A 16,934-nucleotide genomic window follows, 5' to 3' on the forward strand; every position below is an offset into this window, starting at 1 on the left:
CTTCTCACAAAGTATGCACCGGTAAATTTCCCCTCTTGGATTTAAAAGGAACGGGTGGAAAGTCTCCAGCTGCTTTCACCAGTCTTATACTTTTAATTGATATTTAACATTTTTGTAATCTAGTCCATAAAGCATGATAGGAAGTGAACACTTCTGGGTGAAAGGGTGGACAACAGGAACACAACCCAGGAGAACTAGTAATCTCCCAGGGGATGAGGCATACTCCCACAACCTCCATGACAAAAGTTCAAAAAGCCAGATTTGTTGTTGAGTAACTTCACTCCTGAGATGCATAGCTGCTGCACAGTGTTTCAAATTCAGTCCAATCAAAGTTTTAGAGGAGAAAAATGTGTGGAAATCCAGCCTGGCCTCATCCCACTGGACACAGACGTCAATTCAACATCTGTTCCATGTTGGTTCCAACAGTGTGCCCAGTGGGATAGACTAGACGTAACATAGGGAATGTCAATCCTGGAAACTCATTAGTATGATGTTACATTTTGGAAAGGTTAAAAATTAAAATAAGGTGGTTGGTTGGACCTATAGTTTGAATGCCTAGCACCCCAAAGGTTGCGTGTTCAAATCTCATCGACCACTTTAGCATTTTGCAACTATTGTACTTACTACTTTTTTGTTGTTGTTGCTACTTTGCAACTACTTAGCCACCTAGCTAACATTAGCCACAACAAATAGGAATTCATAACATATCATACTAGCTGTAATTCGTAACAAATGAAATGGTTGATGGACATCCACAAATGAATACATACTGTACCAAATTGAATGTAACGTACACTGAGTTTACAAAACAGTAGGAACATCTTCCTAATATTGAGTTACACCCCCCTTTTCACTCAGAACAGCCTCAATTTGTCGGGGCATGGACCCTACAAGGTGTCAAGTGTTCCACAGGGATGCTAGCCCATGTTGACGCCAATGCTTCCCATAATTGTGTCAAGTTGGCTGGATGTCCTTTGGGTGTTGGACCATTCTTGATACACACTGTTGAGGGTGAAAAACCCAGCAGCGTTACAACTCTTGACACACTCAAACCGGTGCGCCTGGCACCTACTACCATACTCTGTTCAAAGGCACTTAATTATTTTTATCTTGCCCATTCACCCTCTGAACGGCACACACACAACCCATGTCTCAAGTCTTTAAATGTCGTTCTTTAGCCGGTCTCCTCCCCTTCATCTACACTGATTGATGTGGATTTAACAGGTGACATCAATAAGGCATCAGCTTTCACCTGGATTCACCTGGTCAGTCTGTCATGGAAAGAGCAGGTGTTCCTAATGTTTTAAATACTCAACGTTTACGAGATGGAGGGAGACAAACTTACATTTACTATGTTACGTCTATGCTTGAGTCCAGGTTACATCCTGCTGCTCCTCTGTGGTTGTTTACCCCTCTGCAGAAGAGGCACCAAAGTGTCTGCTGTGAAACATCTGCTTTTTTAGTAGCATTGGTGAGGGGTAGATCCAGGAAATGTAACTTTACATCTTGTGCATTAACTGCCTTTGAGATTGATCCATTAGCCCCTCAAGGGTCTGATATGCAGTAACTAATCACACTATCAGCAAGGGTATTGGTTTAACAAGTAATGGTCACTCTATGTGGCCTCAATGGAGAAAAAACAGGTTATCTCAGACCAAGCTCAACATTCTCATTGCTTTTAGCCGTACCCTTATCCTACTCCTCCTCTTTTCCTTTGGTGATGTAGAGGTGAATCCAGGCCCTGCAGTGCCTAGCTCCACTCCTATTCCCCAGGCGCTCTCTTTTGATGACTTCTGTAACCTTAATAGCCTTGGTTTCATGCATATTAACATTAGAAGCCTCCTCTCTAAGTTTGTTTTATTCACTGCTTTAGCACACTGCCATCCCGGATGTTCTAGCTGTGTCTGAATCCTGGCTTAGGAAAACCACCAAATATTCTGACATTTTTATCCCTAACTACAACATTTTCAGACAAGATAGAACTGCCAAAGGGGGCAGTGTTAGCATGCAGAGTTCTGTCCTCCTATCCAGGTCTGTACCCAAACAATTTGATCTTCTACTTTTAAAAATCCACCTCTCTAAAAACAAGTCTCTCACCGTTGCCACCTGCTATAGACCACCCTCTGCCCCCAGCTGTGCTCTGGACACCATATGTGAACTGATTGAAAAACTAACATGTCTGATAAAGAAAAACTAACAGGTCTGTGAGAGCCGGAATTCTTCCTGGTTGGTAGGTGATCAAATACTTATGTCATGCAATAAAATGCAAATTAATTACTTAAAAATCATACAATGTGATTTTTCTGGATTTTTGTTTTAGATTCTGTCTCTCACAGTTGAAGTGTACCTATGATAAAAATGACAGACCTCTACATGCTTTGTAAGTGGGAACCTGCAAAATCGGCAGTGTCTCAAATACTTGTTCTCCCCACTGTGTGTGTATATGTGTGTGTGTGTGTATATAAACATTTTTATTGTTGGACATGTAAAAACACCTAGACATGAAAATACTGTAAAAACCACAGGATATGAGTTGCATGTGATTTTAATTGAAGAAATCTGTTCCCACGTATTCCCACCATAATAGAGAGACACGTGATCGTATACAAATGTAAGCAAGGTTTGAAAGTATTGTTTTAGTCAAACATATCTCTTTGGGCTTCTTGCAGTCAATTTTCAGTCTACAAATTATTTGTAATTATAAACCTGGTGGTTCGAACCCTGAATGCTGATTGGCTGACAGCTGTGGTTATATCAGACCGTATACTACTGGTATGACTAGGGCTGTATCCAGGCACTCATTACGTCGTGCTAAGAACAGCCCTTGGCTGTGGTATATTGGCCATACTACCACACTCCCTCGGGCCTTATTGCTTAATTATGTTCCAGGTCCCCAGACCATCTGCTCAAGAAAAAAATTGTCCTGTGAATTGAGTTCATTATCCCTGGTTTAGGAAGTCGGAATTGGTTTGCAGCACAAATCACACCTGGTGTTTTCTAAAACGTATAACTCTTGGACTCTTGGTCTCTTTAACTTCGCAATGTGATGTGATGTGACATCGCGGGCTCAGGCACTTGACCTATCTTTAATTTAAATGTTAACATTGACTGGTTAATTTAGTCAATTTACCTACTGTTTTTGAAAGTTCTATAATGAAAACGGGTGAATCTCCAACCGTCATCAATTACACACAACACATTATTAGGTTCTTATTTTTCAGAATAAATAACTCAGACATTAGAGAAGCTTAACCAAGTTTAATTCTTCCCAAAGGGTCTTGACAGCTGTAATTCAGACAACCAAACATTTCTCACCATCACAGGTGTGTATATACCACTTAAGACACTCCTCCTTCTCTCCAATCCTTACATCTAATGGTTCCACAGGAAGAGGGTAGTAAACCTTTATTACTCCCATCAGAGGATCTGACCTCAACCCCTCCTTCGCCTAGTCCACAGATGTCCATCTGCCTCCACGATAGCAATCTTTTGATCTCTTCCCGTCCACCCAGCACATTCCACAGGCACTTTGTCTTTCTACAGATCTCACTCCAAATATTATATGCTTCTGATCTATCATTTATTTATCTGGATGTTCAAAGTTTAGCTGACACTGCAGATTCCAACAACATTCAGTGAGACTTGATATTGGACAATCTGGGGGAAGTATTGGCGTGCTTGAAATACTTTGCAAATGCAACTTATTTCTATTTGAAAACTGAAATGGTTTATTCATTCCTTTTCAGTAGACACTCTTATCCAGAGCAATTTACAGTAGTGAGTGCATACATTTTCATACTGTTCACCTGTGGGAATCGAACCCACAACCCTTGCATTGCAAACGCCATACAACTGAGCCACATCATCACAAACCACTTGATATATCAATGTGCTCAATTACTGTATTGTGCATTGTTTTTCTTCATGGTGATGGAAAGTCTACAGGTACAAACCTAGACGTCCAACCTATGGTACAATACAGTAATATACATTTACATTAAGTGGTTTGTGAGAGTGGTAAAATAATACTGCACAAAAGTGGGTGTTTTTCATGTTATTTGATCAAGAAAAATATTTTATTTGATGTGGATGTGTGTTTTCCTGTAACTTTGCACCTTTTCATATAAATGTTTGAGGACAGGGTTTTGTTCTTTCTGGACATCATTAGACAATTGCAGAGACAATTGCAGAGAAAGCAACAGGGCAACAACTTATAATTCCAACTATTGAATCCTGCAAGATACTGTTCTTAATTATACAACTACCTTTTTTGCCAAAGCAGAGATGCTGAAAAAAAAACATTGTCACATTACAGATGTCTATTTCGGTCCTCTAATATAACTTTTTTGTTTTATTGTATTGATATATACAGTGCATTCAGGAAAGTAGTCAGACCCCTTGACTTTTTTCACATTTTGTTACATTACAGCCTTATTCTAAAATGGAGTAAATATTTTTTTCATTCAAATCTAGACAATATCCCATAATGACAAAGTGAAAACAGGTTTTTAGTAATGCTAGCAAATGTATTAAAACAGGAATACCTTATTTACATAAGTATTCAGACCATTGCTATGATATTTGAAATTGAGCTCAGGTGCATCCTGTTGCCATTGATCATCCTTGATTGGAGTCCACCTGGGGTAAATTCAATTCATTGGACATGATTTGGAAAGGCACACACCTGTCTATATAAGGTCCCACAGTTGACAGTGCATGTCAGAGCAAAAACCAAGCCATGAGGTTGAATTAATTGTCTGTGGAGCTCCGAGACAGGATTGTGTCAAGGCACAGATTTGGGGAAGGGTACCAAAACATTTCTGCAGCATTAAAGTCCCTAAGAACACAGTGGCCTCCATCATTCTTAAATGAAAGAAGTTTGGCGCCACCAAGACTCTAGAGCTGGCTGCCTGGCCAAACTGAGCAATCGGGGGAGAAGGGCCTTGGTCAGGGAGGTGACCGAGATCCCAAGAACCAGAGTTCCTCTGTGGAGATGGGAGAACCTTCCAGAAGGACAACCATCTCTGCAGCACTCCACCAATCAGGCCTTTATGGTAGAGTGGCCACTCCTCAGTAAAAGGCATACGACAGCCCGCTTGGATGATGCCAAAAGGCATCTAAAGCAATTTTCTCTGGTCTGACGAAATCAAGATTGAACTCTTTGGCCTGAATGCCAAGCGTCACATCTGGAGGAAACCTCCCTACGGTGAAGCATGGTGGTGGCAGCGTCATGCTGTGAGGATATTTTTCAACGGCAGGGACTGGGAGACTATTCAGGATCGAGGGAAAGATGAACGGAGCAAAGTACTGCGAGATCCTTGATGAAAACCTGCTCCAGAGCACTCAGGACCTGAGACTGTGGCGAAGGTTCACCTTCCAATAGGACATGACCCGAAGCACACAGCCAAGGCAACACAGGAGTGGCTTCGGGACAAGTCTCTGAATGTCCTTGAGTGGCCCAGCCAGAGCCCGGACTAGAACATCTCTGGAGTGACCTGAAAATAGCTGTGCAGCAACGCTCCCCATCCAACCTGACAGAGCTTGAGAGGATCTGCAGAGAAGAATGGGAGAAACTCCCCAAATACAGGTGTGCCAAGCGTCATACACAAGAAAACTCGAGGCTGTAATCGCTGCCAAATGTGCTAAAACAAATGACTGAGTGAAGGGTCTGAATACTTATCTTGTTTCTTGCTTTGTCTTTATGGGGTATTGTGTGTAGATTGATAAGGATACAAATATATTTGATCAATTTTAGAATAAGGTTGTAAGGTAACAAAATGTTGAGAAAGTCAGGTCTGAATGCTTTCCCGAATGTACTGTATTTTTAAATTCAGATTTTTCAGGGGGTGCTGCAGCCCTACTTGTTACAACTACTTGTTGTTATGTTTGTCCCCCCTGCGTGATGTGGGCGCAATGGGAGACTGGCTGGTAGTTGATTGATGTTGATGCTGCTGTACAGTGCTTCAGAGGAATGTGAATTCTTTCGTTTTTTAAATGTAACCTTTATTTAACTAGGCAAGTCATGGGTGTTTGTTTGGTAGTGGAAAGTCCTTTGTGAGGATTTGACTGGCAACATGGGTTATTTGCCTTGTCGACCACTGTAAACCCGTTTAGATAATCTCCGAATCTTACTGAACAGAGTCCTTCTCAGCAAAATGTAGATCCAAGGGTCAAGGATGGCGTTGACGGCGGCAATCCGTATAGCCTTCAAATCTGCATGGGAATTATCTTCCCGTGATATCTGGTTAGCAAATACGCGTACCTACAACAGTATAACAAGAGATATGCCCATTAGACCCACTGCTTTCCTCGTAGACAAACTAAATGAACATATAAAATATTAAGACGTTCCTTACCACCAGCGGCGCTGAGCAACCTAAAACAACCATCGAGGTCACCACGAGCACCGTCATCATTTGGGCTTCCACGCCGGAGGAAAGCGCTGTCCAATGCGCCCGTGTGCTCCCTCTAGTAACTGGACGTTGGATTTTCCTGCGATGCATTATCAATAGAGTGCCACAAACTGCAAAGTTGAGGACTATCGTCATCAATATGAGTAGAAAACTCACACTTGCATATAAAAACGAATAGGCTGCAGACAACGGCTCATGAGCCATCCAGTTGATGAAGCACCAGGTTTTGGAGGGCTGGCTCATGCTTTCAGTCATACCCATCACTGGAAGACAACAAAATACAATGTTGCTGAGATAAATGCAAAACAAGCACTTGCGCGCCAAATGTGGGCCAATTCCCCATCTTTGGTATGTGTAAGGGCAGCATATTGCGAGGTAGCGCTCAGCAGACATTGCGCATATAATACTTAGTCCTGCCACTCCGAAGAACAGCAACAAAAATGAATGGAATTCACAAAGATGACGGTCGTGGAGTACATTTTTATCGAGGTAAGTGGCTATAGTGATTGGGCTGGCCAGACAAGTCCCAAGAAGATCGGTGATAGCCAAACCGCAAACTAAGGCGAAGAACGCGGACGACTTGCGCCCTTGCTTAGATCCAGATAGAGCGGCTATCGCTATTATATTTCCAATGACACCAACTGCAAACATAAATACAGGTAAAGCCATGACTGCAGCTGACTTGTAAGGCACAGTGTGTGTAGTGAAATTACTTGTGTCGTTCATGTTTTCCGTTCCAAAAGAAAGCTATCCAATGGGCGTTATTTGTTCCTTTCTTTTAGATAGATGCCACTTACTTCTTCAGTCCATTACAATCCAAGCAGGATATTGACAAATGTGTTTTCTCTTGTAAAGTCCCTATTTCATGATTGCTGTTGTTCCATAGCCTACATTGACATCAACCTTTTGAAATATCCCGTGGGTGGAAAAACTTGGAAATGCGCTCTTGACGCCCAGCAATCTGGTCCTAATAGATATATCAGAGCCAGGCGGCCCTATACGCTCACTAAGCAAGTTGCGTAGGGCCCCGCAAACTACGTAAGGGCCCCGCATACTCCTCGTGTCGAAGCTGGTGTTAATGTTTACAACTTCGATGAGAGGATAATTTTGTACAATTTTACTTAACCTTTATTGAACTAGGCAAGTCAGTTAAGAACAAATTGCTATTTACAATGAGAGCCTGGCAAAAGGCCTCCTGTGGGGATGGGCCTGGGATAAAATAAATAAACAATATAAATACAGGGCAAAACACACATCACAACAAGAGAGACAACACTACATAAAGAGAGACTTAAAACAACAACATAACAAGGCAGTAACACAACATGACAACAACATTGTAGCAACACAACACATGTTACAAACATTATTGGGCACAGACAAAGGCCAAGAAGGTAAAAACAACAATACATCACACGAAGCAGCCACAACTGTCAGTAAGAGTGCCCATGATTGAGTCTTTGAATGAAGAGATTGAGATAAAACTGTCCAGTTTGAGTGTTTGTTGCAGCCCGTTCCAGTCGCTAGCTGCAGCGAACTGAAATGAGGAGCGACTCCTGGAATGTGTGCTTTGGGGACCTTTAACATAATGTGACTGGCAGAATGGGTGTTGTATGTGGAGGATGAGGGCTGTAGTAGATATCTCAGATAGGGAGGAGTGAGGCCTAAGAGGGTTTTAGAAATAAGCATCAATCAGTGGGTCTTGCCACGGATATACAGAGATGACCAGTTTACAGAGGAGTATAGAGTGCAGTGACGTGTCCTATAAGGAGCATTGGTGGCAAATCTGTTGGCCGAATGGTAAAGAACATCTAGCCGCTCGAGAGCACCCTTACCTGCCGATCTATAAATTATGTCTCCGTAATCTAGCATGGGTAGGATGGTCATCTGAATCAGGGTTAGTTTGGCAGCTGGGGTGAAAGAGGAGCGATTATGATAAATCTAGCCTTGGTTTGCTCTAACTTTAGCCTGCAGCTTTGATATGTGCTGAGAGAAAACCAGTGTTCAGTCTAGCCATACTCCCAAGTACTTGTAAGTACTTGTATGAGTTGACTACCTCAAACTCTAAACCCTCAGAGGTAGTAATAACACCTGTGGGATGAGGGGCATTTTTCTTACCAAACCACATTACCTTTCTTTTGGAGGTGTTCTGAACAAGGTTAAGGGTAGAGAAAGCTTGTTGGACACTAAGAACGCTTTGTTGTAGAGCATTTAACACAAAATCCAGGGAGGGGCCAGCTGAATATAAGACTATCATCAGCATATATCTGGATTAGAGAGCTTCCTACTGCCTGAGCTATGTTGTTGATGTAAATTGAGAAGAGAGTGGGTCCTAGGATCGAGCATTGGGGTACTCCCTTGGTGACAGGCAGTGGCAGAGACAGCAGATTTTCTAACTATACACTGCACTCTTTGAGAGAGAGAGAGAGTTAACAAACCAGCCCAAAGACCCCTCGGACCAATCAAATAAAACTGTATTGGTCACATACACATGAATAGCAGAGGTTAATGCAAGTGTAGCGAAATGCTCGTGCTTCTAGTTCTGTCAATGCAGTAATATCTAACAAGTAATCGAACAAATTCACAACAACTACTTGATACACACACATGTAAAGGGATGAATAAGAATATGTACTTATAAATATATGGATGAGTGATGGCCGTGCGGCATAGGAAATATGCAGTAGATGGTATAGAAAACAGTATAGGCTAGATGCAGTAGATGGTATAGAATACAGTATATACATATGAGATGAGTAATGTAGGATATGTAAACATGATTAAAGTGCCGTTATTTAAAGTGACTAGTGATCCCTTTGTCAAGTCCATTTATTTAAGTGCCCAGAGATTTGAGTCTGTATTTTGGCAGCAACCTCTATATGTTAGTGATGGCTGTTTAACAGTTGGATGGCCTTGAGATAGAAGCTGTTTTTCAGTCTCTCGGTCCCAGCGTTGATGCACCTGTACTGACCTCGCCTTCTGGATGATAGCGGGGTGAACAGGCAGTGGCTTGGGCGGTTGTTGTCCTTGATGATCTTTTTGGCCTTTCTGTGACATCGGGTGCTGTAGCTGTCCTGGAGGGCAGGTCGTTTTCCCCCTGTGATGCGTTGTGCAGACCGCACTACCCTCTGGAGAGCCTTGCGGGTTGAGGACGGTGCAGTTCCCGTACCAGGCGGTGATACAGCCTGACAGGATGCTCCCGATTGTGTATCTGGAAAAGTTTGAGTGTTTTAGGTGACAAGCCAAATTTCTTCAGCTTCCTGATGCACCGCCTTCACCACGCTGTCTGTGTGGGTGGACCATTTCAGTTTGTCCATGATGTGTACGCAGAGGAACCTAAAACTCTCCACCTTCACCACTACTGTTCCATGGATGGAGGGGGGGGGGGGTACTCCCTCTGCTGTTTCCTGAAGTCCACAATCATCTCCTTTGTTTTTTTGATGTTAAGTGAGAGGTTATTTTCCTGACACCACACTCCGAGGGCACTCACCTCCTCCCTGTAGGCCGTCTCATCGTTGTTGGTAATCAGGCTTACCACTGTAGTGTCGTCTGCAAACTTGATGATTGAGTTGGAGGCGTGCATGGCGACGCAGTCATGGGTGCAGCCTGTCAAAGTCCAGGACCCAGTTGCACAGGGCGGGATCGAAACCCAGGGTCTCGAACTTAATGACGAGTTTGGAGGGTACAATGATGTTAAATGCTGAGCTATAGTTAATGAACAGCATTCTTACAAAGGTATTCCTCTTGTCCAGATGGGATAGGGCAGTGTGATGGCGATTGCGTCGTCAGTGGACCTATTGGGGTGGTAAGCAAATTGGAGTTTGTCTCGGGTATCAGGTAGGGTGGAGGTGATATGATCCTTAACTAGTCTCTCAAAGCACTTCATGATGACAGGAGTGAGTGCAACGGGGCGATAATCATCTTGAAGTGTGGAATCTGAATGCTCAGACCAGAGTAGACCTGAGTACGGGCGTTTCCTGTTTTAGTTTCTGTCTATAAGCTGGGAACAACAAAATGGAGTCGTGGTCAGATTTGCTGAAGGCGGGGCGGGGGAGGGCTTTGTATGCATTGCGGAAGTTAGAGTATCAATGATCCAGAATGCTACCAGCTCGTGTCGTGCATTCGATATGCTGATAGAATTTAGGAAGTCTTGTTCTCAGGGTAGCTTTGTTGAAACCATACATCCTGAGGCTGCATTTATTGTAGCTGGGGATTTTCAGTTTACATAGATTCCAGTGAGATTCTTTCAGGGCCGACGATGTATCTGCTTGGGGGGGGATGTACACCGCTGTGACTATAATCGAAAATAATTATCTTGGAAGATAATCCGGTCGGCATTTGACTGTGAGGAGTTCTAGGTCAGGTGAATTAAAGGACTTGAGTACCTGTATGTTGTTGTGATTACACCATGAGTCCTTAATCATAAGGCATACTCCCCCGCCCTCCTTCTTACCAGAGAGATGTTTGTTTCTGTCGGCCTGATGCATGAGGAAACTGGGTGGCTGTACCGACTCTGATCACATATCCCGAGTGAGCCATGTTTCCGTGAAAAAGAGAATGTCTTTCTGGAAGGCATCTTGTGCCCTAATTTTGTCCACCTTGTTATCTAGAGATTGGAGATTGGCGAGTAATATGCTCAGAAGCGGTGGATAGTGTGCTTGTCTTCTGAGTCTGACCAATAGGCCGCTCCTTCTGCCACTCCTGTGGCAACCGCATTGTTTTGGGTCGGCCTCTGGGATAAGATCCCATGTCCAGGGTGGAGGTCCGAACAAAGGATCCGCTTCGGAAAGACATATTCCTGGTCGTTGTTCTTCCTGGCTGTATGCAATAGCACTTGAGATTTTCTGGGCTAACGATGTAAGAAATAATACATAAAAAAATGAATACCTGCATAGTTTTTTAAGGACCTGAATCGAGGCGACCATCTCTGTTGGCGCCATCTTGCATCCAATACTCCTTAGCCAGGCCACAAGAATGGAATTGTCTACCGTATCAAAAGCTTTGGTCAAGTCAATACATATAACTGTACAACATTGCTTAGAATCAAGGGCAATGGTGACATCATTGAGGACCTTTAAGGTTGCAGTGACACATCCATGACCTGGGCGGAAACCAGATTGCATACCCGAGAGAATCCTATAGACATCAAGAAAGCCAGTCTGTTGATTATTGAAGTTATTAAGTTTTTCCAACACTTTTGATAAACAGGGCAAAATAGAATTAGGCCTATAACAGTTAGGTTCAGCTTAATCTCCCCCTTTAAATAAAGGACGAACCGTGGCTGCCGTCCAAGCAATGGGAACCTCCCCAGAAAGGAGAGAATGGCTTGTCGACGATAGGGGCAGCAACCTTAAATAAGAAAGGGTCTAAACCATCTGACCCAGATGATATTTTGGGGTCAAGTTTAAGGAGTCCTTTAGCACCTCGGACTCAGTGACTTCCTGCAGGGAGAATCTTTGTAGCGGGGCAGGGGAAAAAGAGGGAGAAGCATTGGGGATAGTCGCATTGGAAGGGGTGGGAGATTAGGAAATGTTGGAGAGGCAAGGAGGCATGGCTGAGTCAAATAGGAATCCTGACTTAATGAAGTGGTGATTAAAGAGCTCAGCCATGTGCTTCTTGTCAGTAACAACCACATCATCAGCATTAAGGGACATGGGCAGCTGTGAGGAGAAGTGTTTATTCTCCAGGTCTTTAACCGTTTTCCAGAACTTCTTGGGGATAGACCCAAAGAGAGAGAACTGCTTCTTAAAGTAACTAACTTTGGCCTTCCGGATAGCCTGAGTGCACTTATTTATCATTTGCCTGAACGAAAGCCAGTCAGCCTGAGTAACCTTGTGCCGATCCTTTCACCAAATGCAATTCTTGAGGTGGAGTAGCTCTGCAAGATCACGGTCGAACCAGGTGCTGAACCTGTTTTTATTTCAAATTTTCTGTATGGGGGCGTGTTTGTTAACAATACCACTGAAAATATCAAAAAAGAAGGTCCAAGCGTCTTTGACAGAGGGGATGAAGCTGATTCTATACCATTTAACAGAGGCCAGTTTATGAAGGAAGGCTTGCTCATTGAAGTTTTGTAGCAAGCTTCTATGACAAATCAGGACAGGTCGTTTCACTGGGCAGCCATTATGAACACAGGCTGTTAAACAGTGATCACTAAGGTCATTACAGAAAACACCAGACTGATACCTATCAGGATTATTTGTGAGGATAACATCAAGGAGAGAGTGGCCTTTTGTGCGTGTTTGGAGTCATACCTTGTGGGATTGGTAATAATCTGAGCAAGATTTAGGGAGTCCCATTGCTTTAGGACTTGGTCAGGTGTATTAAGCATGTCCCAGTTTAGGTCACCAAGCAGGACAAATTCAGACTTAGTGTAAGGGGCCAGGAGAGAGCTTAGGGCAGGTAGGGTACATGCCGGTGCTGATGGAGGACGATAGCACCCAGCAACAGTCAACAAAGAGCTATTTGAAAGTTTAATGCTTAAAACCAGAAAATCAAATTGTTTGGGGAAAAACAACCGAGCACTGAAGGTGATCCTTGGTAAAGATTGCCACTCCCCCACCTTTGGAAGATCTGTCTTGCCAAAAAAAGGTTATATCCAGAAAGGTTAACATCAGTATTCAAAACACTCTTCCTTAACCACGTCTCAATAATGACCAACTCATCTGGTTTGGAGCTCTGAACCCACACTTTAAATTTATCCATTTGAGGTAATAAGCTTCTAGTGTTAACGTGCAGAAAACCCAGGCTTTTACGAGAGCAGAAATCAGTGAAGTAGATATCAGAGCACAAGTCAGATTTGGGGCTAGCAACAGTAGATGGGCCAGTTTGTACATGCACATTTCCAGACATCATCAACAGTAATACGATCACGGCATAGGACAGGGAGAGCGCTGCAGATTTATGACATCTGAATGTGCATCAGATGGCAGCAAGATCATATTGTACAGCAATTTCATCAGGTAACATGAATACAAAGCTGGCGAGAGGTGGTTAGAATAGGATGGGAGGCCAAAAGTCAGTGTAACCAATAGAGAGTCAGTGTCCCGAGTGTGGGAACAAACAGTCTGTCCCACGGTTGGGTATAGAAAGTTTGTAGTCAACAAAGTATGCAGGAGTCATGAGGCAAATAGCAAAATGCACATGAGAAACCTCAAATATATAACGACTTGGGGCTAGCCATTGTAAGTTCAGAGTCACTCTCCCCAACAGTGTGTGAGTGCTGGAGGTGAGCGAAAGCTCTGGAGAGAGGGGTGAGTGTGGTGGGGGTACCTGTACCAGACAGGGGGAGACAGGCCAGGGCAGTCGGTGAACAGGTCACCAGGTGGAATCCAAGCAGTAGTGCAGCAGGCAAAAGGAGTAGGTGTTTATTTCTGAAGGCAGATTTCTTGTATAAAATGCCAGTGAATGAATGGTCTTTAAACAGCACAAGGGGGCTTCAGAGGACGCTTCAAAGACTCCTAACACTTGTTGGGCCCAAAGTCCTCGACACCTTTTACCTCACACCTTAGTGCTAATTGAATTTGTATCTGGTCTGTTCTTGCAAGCCTGGGAGCCTTAACTCCGCATTCAGTGCCCATAAAATAAAATATATCATTGTAATGTACTTTATTTTTCATTTATTTTTATTTATTTTTTCTTCTTGGCTTTTTAACTAGCATCAAACCAAACACTACTCACTCAGTTCCAGGTTGGATGGTGTCCTTAGATCTCTACTGTTTGTTAGCTAGAGCACCCTCCATATAGTTTGGAAAAGAACCTTGGAAGCAGTAATCCCTCCGGGTTAATTTTGGTCAAAATTATGTTGTAGGTTTGGAGTTTTGACCTGGAGTTAACTCCAAATCTATCCTTTTGTAAAAAAACATGTTGAAAAATGTGAGCGCTCACATGCAGCTCACATCTCTCTCTCTCTCTCTCAGGATGAAGCGGAACTATCCTTCTGGTCACAAAAAAAAACACCATGAGAGTGAATTGCGGGAACAACAATCAGGTAAACTTGTGTTCTCTCCTCTCCAAGTTTGATGTCAGTAAATAACAGTAACGTTAAGTTGATAGGCTAGCTTGCAGTACATCTCTCTCTGTCTTGCTAACCTAGCTGGGCAGTGCGTCTCTTGGTCTGTCAGTGTCTTGCTTGCCAGCCACTTCCAGGGCTGTGTTCTGTGACGTTGTGCCTGACAAAAGTGAAATGCAACTATTTATTACATTTGATAAACACCAACGGGCAACGGTGTTTATAAACTGCAGCTCGGAAAAGATAACGTGTCGCGCAGGAACATGCGTTCATATGCGAGTGCACAAAATGAAACTCGCGCTTTCCAGCTGCAACCTCTGTGGGGACCAGTCCAGACAATATATGAGTGTGATGGCACTCCTCATAGGCGCACGTTATTTTAAAACAAGACCATGATTATCTCGTCTCTCAGTCAATGTTTAGTTATCATTCTGGACTAATGCAAGATGGAAAGCAATGGGTTGACATTGACTATTGATTCAAATATTGAATTTAAAAAGTTGATTAGCTGGGCATACTGAACAATATGGATGCACATCTCTCAGTAAATAATAACCATCAAGTATTTAGCCAAGCCGTAGTATAAATAGTATTTTATATTTGAAAATGTATAAAAGGAAATCTGGGGGAGCCAGTTTGAATGGGCCTGATGCAGCTGTTAAAATTAATACTAATTTGTATAATTTACAGGTGCTTTGCTTAAGTTTGTCAGTAGAGAAGATGCTGGATCATCAGCCAGTACAAGCACAGACTCAATTGATCCACACCCAGCCTCAGCCAGTACTAACATAGACCCAATACAGCCGTCTTCAGCAAGTACTAACACAGACCCAGGTGAAGTACAGCCAGCATCAGATACAAGCAGCTCAGAACCTAATAGAACAGTTGCTGCTCCACAAAATGACCCAGCAGATTGGCCCCCAGTCTTAACAGATTTTATGAGGACTGAGTTATTGCGCAGAGGTCCATTCAAACCAGGACTGGATTTTTCTTACCCTAAAGACAAGTCTAGAAGAGGTTTCCATTCAGGCTTATTACAGAGACAGTTGTCAAATGGGGAAAAGATTACCAGGAGCTTGCTTTCATACTCAATCAAAAACAAAGCTGTGTATTGTTTTTGCTGTAAGCTTTTTCTACAAAAGACTACAAAATGATAAAGGTGTGAATGACTGGTCAAATATCAACGCCATTCTGAAACCCCATGAGAGTAGTCCTGAACACACAAACAATATGATTAAGTGGAGAGAACTTAATCTGCGCTGAAGTCTGGGACAGACTCTTGACCAGATACAAATTACCATTTTGGAGGCTGAAAGAAAGAGATGGTGGGGATGTCCTTACATGTTTAATAAGTATCACCCAGTGAAATAAACCAAGCATTCAGGGGTTAATCAGACAACCTCTTCCAACCAGATAATGGAAAACTTCCTAAAAGAGGTTGAATTACTGGCAAAATTTGACCCCATTATGGAAAATCATCTCAGCAAAATTTCCTTGTGATCATCAGTTGTTACAACAGGCTTGAATTGGTCCACTGTCATCTTAGATAAGCTGAATGAGCTGAAGATTCCATTTGAAGACTGCAGAGGGCAAGCTTATGATAATGGGGCCAACATGAAGGGCTAGCACCAAGGAGTACAAGCCAGACTGCTCCAAACAAATCCCGTTTGTCACTGCAGATGCTGCCAAATCTTTAAAAGATGCAGTTGGGTTTTTTGGGTATGTGCAAAAGCTCTTCACCTTCTTTTCAGCTGGTACACAAAGATGGAGTGTTTTGAAGAAACACGTGAACATAACCGTGAGGTCATGGATTGACACAAGATGGGAGAGTAGGCTCCAAAGTGTTCATGCAATCAGGTATCTGGCTTCTGAGGTTCTGGAGGCATTACTGGAAGCCAGACAGACGATCAATGATCCTGTGGTCAAAATGGAGGCACAAGCACTTGTGGAGGAAGTTGGGTCCTACCGCTTCTTGATTTGCTGTGTTGTATGGTGTGAGATACTGACATTGCTACCGTAGCTTGCTACCGATGGCCTGGCTAGCTGTCTAAATCGCCGTGACCCTCAACCAACCTCTCCACTCACTGGACCCTTTTGATCACTCGACTAAGCATGCCTCTCCTTAATGTCAATATGTCTTGTCCATTGCTGTTCTGGTTAGTGTTTATTGGCTTATTTCACTGTAGAGCCTCTAGTCCTGCTCACTATACCTTATCCAACCTATTAGTTCCACCACCCACACATGCAATGACATCTCCTGGTTTCAATGATGTTTCTAGAGACAATATCTCTCTCTTCATCACTCAATACCTAGGTTTACCTCCACTGTATTCACATCCTACCTTAACTTTGTCTGTACATTATACCTTGATGCTATTTTATCGCCCCCAGAAACCTCCTTTTACTCTCTGTTCCAGACGTTCTAGACGACCAATTCTTATTGCTTTTAGCCGCACCCTTATTCTACTCCTCCTATGTTCCTCTGGCGATGTAGAGGTGAATCCAGGCCC

The 16,934-nt window shown here is 43.1% G+C and overlaps 1 pseudogene; it reads right to left on the reverse strand.

Annotated features, from left to right (window-relative positions):
• Window positions 1–5,919: 5,919 nt before the first annotated feature.
• On the reverse strand, window positions 5,920–7,279 carry LOC110531963 (prostaglandin E2 receptor EP4 subtype-like; annotated as a pseudogene).
• Between the last annotated feature and the right edge of the window lie 9,655 nt (window positions 7,280–16,934).

This window comes from Oncorhynchus mykiss, chromosome 1 (genome assembly GCF_057628025.1).
Source record: "Oncorhynchus mykiss isolate SJ-2025 chromosome 1, ASM5762802v1, whole genome shotgun sequence".
NCBI classification, from domain to species: domain Eukaryota; kingdom Metazoa; phylum Chordata; class Actinopteri; order Salmoniformes; family Salmonidae; genus Oncorhynchus; species Oncorhynchus mykiss.